Raw genomic sequence first — 8,553 nt, forward strand, 5'->3', positions numbered from 1 at the left:
GCACACATTTATAGACCCAAGCTGAATGTAAAATCTCATGTCCATCCTTTTGTTCACATGTGCAACTAGGTACTTCTAGCAGTTCACTACATCCACCTCCTGGGTGATGGTGCATGGGCTCCACTGTAGTCTTCTTTGTCCTGAAATCATGACCAGTTCCAGTTCCTCATCTCAATGTTCAGGAGTAGACATTGTGTGTTCTCTAGTTTAATAGACCCTCCAATAATACCATGGTATGAACAATACCATTCATACCATGGATCAATAATAAGAATCTTATTATACTTTTATGATTCATAAATTTTTCAACTTTCATATTAAACTACTTCTGCTTACACACACGCATCCATCCAGGCAGCAGTCTAAACAGGGACTCCCACACTTCATTTGCCCAGGGCTCCTCCAGTGTGACATGCCTGGAACACCTCCCGAGGAAGGCGCCCAGGAGGCATCCGGAACAGATGTCCGAGCGTCCTCAACCGTGGTGAAGTTAGTTTTACGTTAGACGTTAGATATTCAGTTACGCATCAACAGCGGAGATGTTCATTGCCTGTGCCCCGCTTGCTCGATCACGGTGCGGGGAGCTGTACACCAAAGCTCCGCTGAGTCCGCGGGTTAGGGACCGTCAATAAATTACCATTGCATTGAATGGAGTCTGCTAAAAAATAATAATAATAATAATAATAAAAATATACACCGTCCTCACCTGGGCCCACCACCCGCGGGAGGAGCCATATAGGGCCAGTGCAGAGAGATCTGGGCGGCAGTCGACGGCGGGGGCCTCGACGACCGGATCTCCGGACATGGAGACTAGCTCTGGGGACATGGAATGTCACCTCGCTGGGGGGTAAGGAGCCTGAGCTTGTGCGGGAGGTTGAGCGTTACCGACTAGATATAGTCGGCCTCACCTCCACACACAGTTTGGGCTCTGGAACCCAACTCCTTGAGAGGGGCTGGACTCTCTATTTCTCTGGCGTTGGCCGCGGGGAGCGGCGGCGGGCTGGTGTGGGCCTGCTCATTGCCCCACAGCTCAGCCACCGTGTGTTGGAGTTCACCCCGGTGAACGAGAGGGTCGCGTCCCTGCGCCTTCGGGTCGGGGACAGGTCTCTCACTGTGGTGTCGGCCTACGGCAGAGTTGTGCAAGTTCACACTTTTCATAAACTAGTTCAAAGTTCAGTTCACACTTGTTCAAAGTGAATAGTTCACGTTCATAGTTCACAATTTTAATTTTGAACTAGTTCAAAGTTCAGTTCATTTTATATTTAGATGAGATCTGTAAATGAAAGGCTGCATTTATTTTTCAAACTGACTTCTAGTTTACAACAACTTTACAAGATACACTGTTGGACAAGTGACTTTAAAACTGTAATGTGTTATTTATGACTTGTTACTGTCATTTCAAAGTAATTTGTTACATTACAATATTACTGTATTTAAAATGTAAAACATTACACGACTATTGCAGCACTTTTAATTTACTCTCACCAGAAGAACTGTTAAAGGGATAGTTCGGATTTTTTGACATAAATCTGTATGGCATCCCCGTCATCGGTGTTGTGCATTCACACAGACTTACCCCCGAAAGCGTCCGGTGAGCCGAGATACTGGCCCGTTTTGGTGCTGAGGAAAGTAGTTCGGCAAGTTGTGTGGGGACTGTACACTAAAGCGTTTTTCTTCTCAAAGCAATATGTGTTCAAAAGAGTGATACATTTGCATCACAAAACCATCGTCGCCAAAAAAGTCAGATCTCCTAATCGCTTGGCGCTATTTTCTCTCCGTACGTACCACTGCGCGCGGCCGCCAGGTGACAGCCGCGCACAGATCCATCACTTTATTCAGTTGTTCGGCAGTGTTTACATGCGCAGACCGCCGCCACGCGAGAGAGCTAACGAGAGAGCTAGAGCCATAAGTATATAAGCTTGTATAAGATACATATGAATATATCTAAAAAATGGTGCGAACTCTTGATTCTCCAGGCTGTAACAACAAAAATCTGGCTGAATCTCCACGCACATTTCACTGTTTCCTGTCACGGACTTTGCGCTGAGGAAACTTTGGCTTCTTGCCTTTGGCTTCAATGTGGAAACTAAACCAGGTAAGAACGAAGAAGTGCCGCTGTGTTTACAAGAGGACAGGCTCAAGAATCAGCTGTAACTCTGTGTGCAGTAAATCACTCAGTGTCATATCACCAGTGAAGCTTCTACAAAACGTAACTTTATAAGTCGACCGTTATTACTATTGTAAATGTCGCGTACACTATTGGTAGCAGCTACGTGGACGTGTGAATGATTCTATGTTTCTATTAGTCGTCCATGCTTCAGTCACAGTGTAGGCTCTATGTTCGCTGTATACAAGTTTATAAATGACATGATGGTGATTGTCGCTCACTCGGTCTCTCACGGCTCCAGCTTCAACTTGTACCACTTCTCTGTCTTTTCTCTCTCTCTCTGCCCGTTCTAACTCCATCTGGTGAAATTTGGCATCAGTATATTCGGGTTCACAAAGATCTCCCCTTGGCTTTGTGGTAAAGGCAAAGTCTTTATTGTCGGTGTCATAATCAGACATGTTGTCGCTAACATTCCGAGCAGTAAACAAAGTGAACCAGGCTCATATACTTATGGCTCTAGCTCTCTCGTTAGCTCTCTCGCGTGGCGGCGGTCTGCGCATGTAAACACTGCCGAACAACTGAATAAAGTGATGGATCTGTGCGCGGCTGTCACCTGGCGGCCGCGCGCAGTGGTACGTACGGAGAGAAAATAGCGCCAAGCGATTAGGAGATCTGACTTTTTTGGCGACGATGGTTTTGTGATGCAAATGTATCACTCTTTTGAACACATATTGCTTTGAGAAGAAAAACGCTTTAGTGTACAGTCCCCACACAACTTGCCGAACTACTTTCCTCAGCACCAAAATGGGCCAGTATCTCGGCTCACCAGAGGCTTTCTGGGGTAAGTCGGTGTGGATGCACAACACTGATGACGGGGATGCCATACAGATTTATGTCAAAAAATCCGAACTATCCCTTTAAGATGCTGAACTTTTGCACCGTATATGGACTGAACCAGGACTAAACCAGAACTGAACCAGGTCTAAACCAGGACTAAACCAGGTCTAAACCAGGACTGAACCAGAACTGAACCAGGTCTAAACCAGGTCTATACCAGAACTGAGCCAGGACTAAACCAGAGCTGAACCAGGTCTAAACCAGGACTGAACCAGAACTGAACCAGGTCCAAACCAGGACTAAACCAGGTCTAAACCAGGACTAAACCAGAACTGAACCAGGTCTAAACCAGGACTAAACCAGGTCTAAACCAGAACTGAACCAGGACTAAACCAGAACTGAACCAGGTCTAAACCAGGACTAAACCAGGTCTAAATCAGGACTGAACCAGGTCTAAACCAGAACTGAACCAGGACTAAACCAGAACTGAACCAGGACTAAACCAGGTCTAAACCAGGAATAAACCAAGACTAAACCAGGACTGAACCAGAACTGAACCAGGACTAAACCAAGACTACACCAGGACCAAACCAGGACTAGAACTTGGAATCTAGGACCGCCCCTGAGAGAACCCCGAGTGCGATCGGGCGTCAGCTGCGTTTAGCGCGTATCCCCGTCAAAATACACAGAGAGCATGTATCTATTGTTGTATTTGTGCATTTACCATCAGCACATTGTGCTCCCTGGGCAGTTCTGTATCATGTGAAAGAGCCCAGATCCACATACACTGTGAATTAGTGCTTTGAAATTTTCTTTTGAAATCCATGCGTTTGCCGTAGTCAGCCTGTACAGAAGGTAAATACAAGCAGCTAAACGCGCCCAGTCAAGTTTGATTGACTTCTCATTGAGAGACACAAGAGCCCGTACGTTCCGCTAAAGCTGCCGGTGGAGTCGCCTTCGCGTTGACACGCGGCTGTGGTTTCGCGAGGTGAAGTGCGAGCAGATCGTGACTCGTCAGGTGAAAACAAATTCCGACGTTTAACTGAACCCCAACAGTGACGTACGTCGTTCATCACACATAATTTGAACAAATTCACGTTCAAGTTCAAGTGTTGCGTTCAGTTCAAAGTTCACTGAAAAATGAACGTGTTCAATGAACGCGTTCTTTGGAACTCGTTCATGCACAACACTGGCCTACGGGCCGAACAGCAGTGCTGAGTACCCGGCCTTTTTTGGAGTCCTTGGGAGGGGTACTAGACAGTGCACCGACCGGGGACTCCGTTGTTCTCCTGGGGGACTTCAACGCCCACGTGGGCAACGACAGTGACACTTGGAGAGGGGTGATTGGGAGGAACGGCCTCCCTGATCTGAACCCGAGCGGTGTTCTGTTATTGGACTTCTGTGCTAGTCATGGTTTGTCCATAACAAACACCATGTTCGAGCACAAGGGTGTCCATAAGTGCACGTGGCACCAGGACACCCTAGGCCGGAGGTCGATGATCGACTTTGTAGTTGTGTCATCTGATCTCCGGCCGCGTGTCTTGGACACTCGGGTGAAGAGAGGGGCTGAGCTGTCAACTGATCACCACCTGGTTGTGAGTTGAGTTCGCTGGCGGAGGAGGAAGCCGGAAAGACCTGGCAGGCCCAAGCGTGTAGTGAGGGTCTGTTGGGAACGTCTGGCGGAGCCCTCTGTCAGAGGGGCTTTCAACTCGCACCTCCGGGAGGACTTCTCCCGGATTTCGGGGGAGGCTGGAGATATAGAGTCCGAGTGGGCTTCATTCTCGGCCTCTATTGTCGATGCGGCTGCTCGGAGCTGTGGGCGTAAGGTCTGTGGTGCCTGTCGCGGCGGCAATCCCCGAACCCGGTGGTGGACACCGGAAGTAAGGGATGCCGTCAAGCTGAAGAAGGAGTCCTATCGGGCCTTGCTGGCTCGGGGGACTCCTGAAGCAGCTGACGGGTACCGGCGGGCCAAGCGTGCTGCAGCCCGTGCGGTTGCGGAGGCAAAAACTCGAAGCTGGGAGGAGTTCGGGGAGGCCATGGAGAAGGACTATCGGACGGCCTCAAAGAGATTCTGGCAAACCGTCCGGCGCCTCAGGAGGGGGAAGAAGTTCTTCGCCAACACTGTTTACAGAGCTGCTGACCTCGACTGGGGACGTTGTCCGGCGGTGGAAGGAATACTTTGAGGATCTCCTCAATCCCACCGTCACGTCTTCCGAGGAGGAGGCCGAGGCTGGGGACTCGGAGGCGGACTCATCCATCACCCGGGCTGAAGTCACTGAGGTGGTTGGAAAGCTCCTTGGTGGCAAGGCTCCGGGGTTGGATGAGATCCGTCCTGAGTACCTCTGGATGTTGTGGGGCTGTCTTGGCTGACACGCCTCTTCAACATCGCGTGGCAGTCGGGGACAGTACCTCTGGACTGGCAAACCGGGGTGGTGGTCCCTCTGTATAAGAAGGGGGACCGGAGGGTGTGTTCCAACTATAGGGGGATCACACTCCTCAGCCTTCCCGGTAAGGTCTATGCCAGGGTACTGGAGAGGAGAATCCGGCCGATAGTCGAACCTCAGATCCAGGAAGAGCAGTGTGGTTTTCGTCCTGGCCGTGGAACACTGGACCAGCTCTACACTCTTCATAGGGTGCTCGAGGGTTCATGGGAGTTTGCCCAACCAGTCCACATGTGCTTTGTGGACTTGGAGAAGGCATTCGACCGTGTCCCTCGTGGTGTCCTGTGGGGGGTGCTCTGGGAGTATGGGGTTCGGGGCCCTTTGCTAAGGGCTGTCCGGTCCCTGTATGACCGGAGCAGGAGCTGTGTTCGCATTGCTGGCAGTAAGTCAGACCTGTTCCCGGTGCATGTTGGACTCCGCCAGGGCTGCCCTTTGTCACCGGTTCTGTTCATTGTATTTATGGACAGAATTTCTAGGCGCAGTCAGGGGCCGGAGGGGGTCCGGTTTGGGGACCACAGGATCTCATCTCTGCTGTTTGCGGATGATGTTGTCCTGTTGGCTTCATCGAACCAGGACCTGCAATGTGCACTGGGGCGGTTTTGCAGCTGAGTGTGAAGCGGCTGGGATGAAGATCAGCTCTTCTAAGTCTGAGGCCATGGTTCTCGAATGGAAAAAAAAAAAGGTGGCTTGCCCTCTCCGGGTGGGTGGGGAGTCTTTGCCTCAAGTGGAGGAGTTCAAGTATCTTGGGGTCTTGTTCACGAGTGAGGGAAGGACGGAACGGGAGATTGACAGGCGGATCGGTGCAGCTTCGGCAGTGATGCGGTCGCTGTATCGGACCGTTGTGGTGAAGAGGGAGCTGAGTCGAAAGGCGAAGCTCTCGATTTACCGGTCAGTCTTCGTTCCTACTCTCACCTATGGTCATGAGCTCTGGGTAGTGACCGAAAGGACGAGATCGCGGATACAAGCGCTTGAAATGGGTTTCCTCCGTAGGGTGGCTGGGCGCTCCCTTAGAGATAGGGTGAGGAGCTCAGTCACATGGGAGGAGCTCGGAGTAGAGCCGCTGCTCCTCCACGTCGAGAGGAGCCAGTTGAGGTGGCTCGGGCATCTGTTCCGGATGCCTCCTGGGCGCCTCCCTCGGGAGGTGTTCTGGGCATGTCCCACCGGGAGGAGGCCCCGGGGAAGACCCAGGACACGCTGGAGGGACTATGTCTCTCGGCTGGCCTGGGAACGCCTCGGGGTCCCCCCGGAGGAGCTGGAGGACGTGTCTGGGGTGAAGGAAGTCTGGGAGTCCCTGCTTAGGCTGCTGCCCCCGCGACCCGGCCCCGGATAAGCGGACGAAAATGGATGGATGGATGGATAAAAATATAGCCGCAAACGGCAATGATCGGCCCTCGCGTGTGCTTACGCCGCACTCCGCAAACGCCGCGCTCCGCAAACGCCGCGCCTCACATTGACCCTAAACTTAAGGTTTAAGCCTAAACTCAAACCTTACCCTAATCATAATCCTAACCATAGCCCCAACACTAGCCCTAAAAATCTTAATCTAACTCAGCAATTTTCAAAATTTGGCAAAAAAAATAAAAATAAATCCAAGATGGCGGACTTCCGGTTTGTAAAGAGGCGTGGTCACAATATACATTTTTGTTCTTATTGCCATGATGCATCTGGCTACCAAATTTGGTTTGGCTACGCCTACGTTTGTGTAAAGACGTCCCATTGGCAAGGATACAGTTTTGGCTTGTTGCCATGGCAACACAATGTAAATGGGGTGTGAGCATCATTGAGTTTTTTAATCGAGACCATGTCACAAATGTGGGTACCAAATGTTGTATATCTGTGACAAATAAAACCTTATTTTTACATACAAATTTTCTAGGGGGTGCTATTGCACCCATTTTTGTATTTTCTTACATCAGTCTGTTCATGGTCGGGGTGTGAACCCACGATTAAAATTGGAGTGAAATCAACATCTCCGCTGTTGATGCGTAACTGAATATCTAACGTCTAACGTAAAACTAACTTCACCACGGTGCCACCTCAACTGGCTCCTCTCTATGTGGAGGAACTGTGGCGCTACTCTGACGTCCTCCTGTGTGATTGAGCTCCTCACCCTATCTCTAAGGGAGCACCCAGTCACTCTGCGGAGGAAACTCATTTCGGCTGCTTGTATTCACGATCTTGTCCTTTCAGTCATTACCCAAAGCTCATGACCAAAGGTGAGGATGGGAACGTAGATTGACCGGTAAATCAAGAGCTTTGCCTTTCGGCTCAGCTCCTTCTTCACCACAACGGTTCAACACAGCGACTGCATCACTGCTGCCGCTGCACCGATCCGCCTGTCAATCCTACGCTCCATCCTTCCCACACTCGTGAATAAGTTCTTGAGGTATTTGAAATACTCCACTTGAGGCAGGGCCTCTCCATCCACCTAGAGAGGGCAAGCCACCTTTTTCCGGTCGAGAAACATGGCCTTGGACTTGGTAGAGCTGATCTTCATCCCAGCCACTTCACACTCGACTGCAAACTGCTCCAGTGCACGCTGCAAGTTCAGGACTACATCGTCTGCAAACAGCAGAGATGAGACTCTGTGGTCCCCAAACTGGATCCCCTCTGGCCCCTAACTGCACCTATAATTACATAGAATTAATTACAATGAAAAGAACCGGTGACAAAGGGCAGCCCTACACATACACCCCTACAGATCACTGTCATTGCCCATGTGGGCATTGAAATCCCCCAGTAGAACAACAGAGTTCTACTTCTACCAAGAAGGCCGGGTACTCTGCACTGCTGTTCGGCCTGTAGGCCGACACAACGAGAGACCTGTCCCTGACCCAAAGGAGCAAGAATGTGACCGTCTCATTCATCAGGGTGAACTGCAGCACAAGACGGCTGAGCTGTGGGGCAATGAACAGGCCCACACAAGCTCGCCGCCACTCCCCATGGCCAATGCCAAAGAAATGGACAGTCCAGCCCCTCTCAAGTAGTTGGGTTCCAGAGCACAAGCTGTGCATGAAGGTGAGGCCGACTATATCTAGTCGGTAACGTTCAACCTCCCGCACAAGCTCTGGCTTCTTCCCCCCCAGCGAGGTGACATTCCATGTCTCCAGAGCTAGTCTCCATGTCCGGAGAGCCGGTCGTCAAGGACCTTGCCTTTGACTGCTGCCC

Source organism: Boleophthalmus pectinirostris, unplaced genomic scaffold, assembly GCF_026225935.1.
Source record: "Boleophthalmus pectinirostris isolate CB_2022bp ecotype Guang Dong unplaced genomic scaffold, ASM2622593v1 HiC_scaffold_9, whole genome shotgun sequence".
Taxonomy (NCBI): domain Eukaryota; kingdom Metazoa; phylum Chordata; class Actinopteri; order Gobiiformes; family Gobiidae; genus Boleophthalmus; species Boleophthalmus pectinirostris.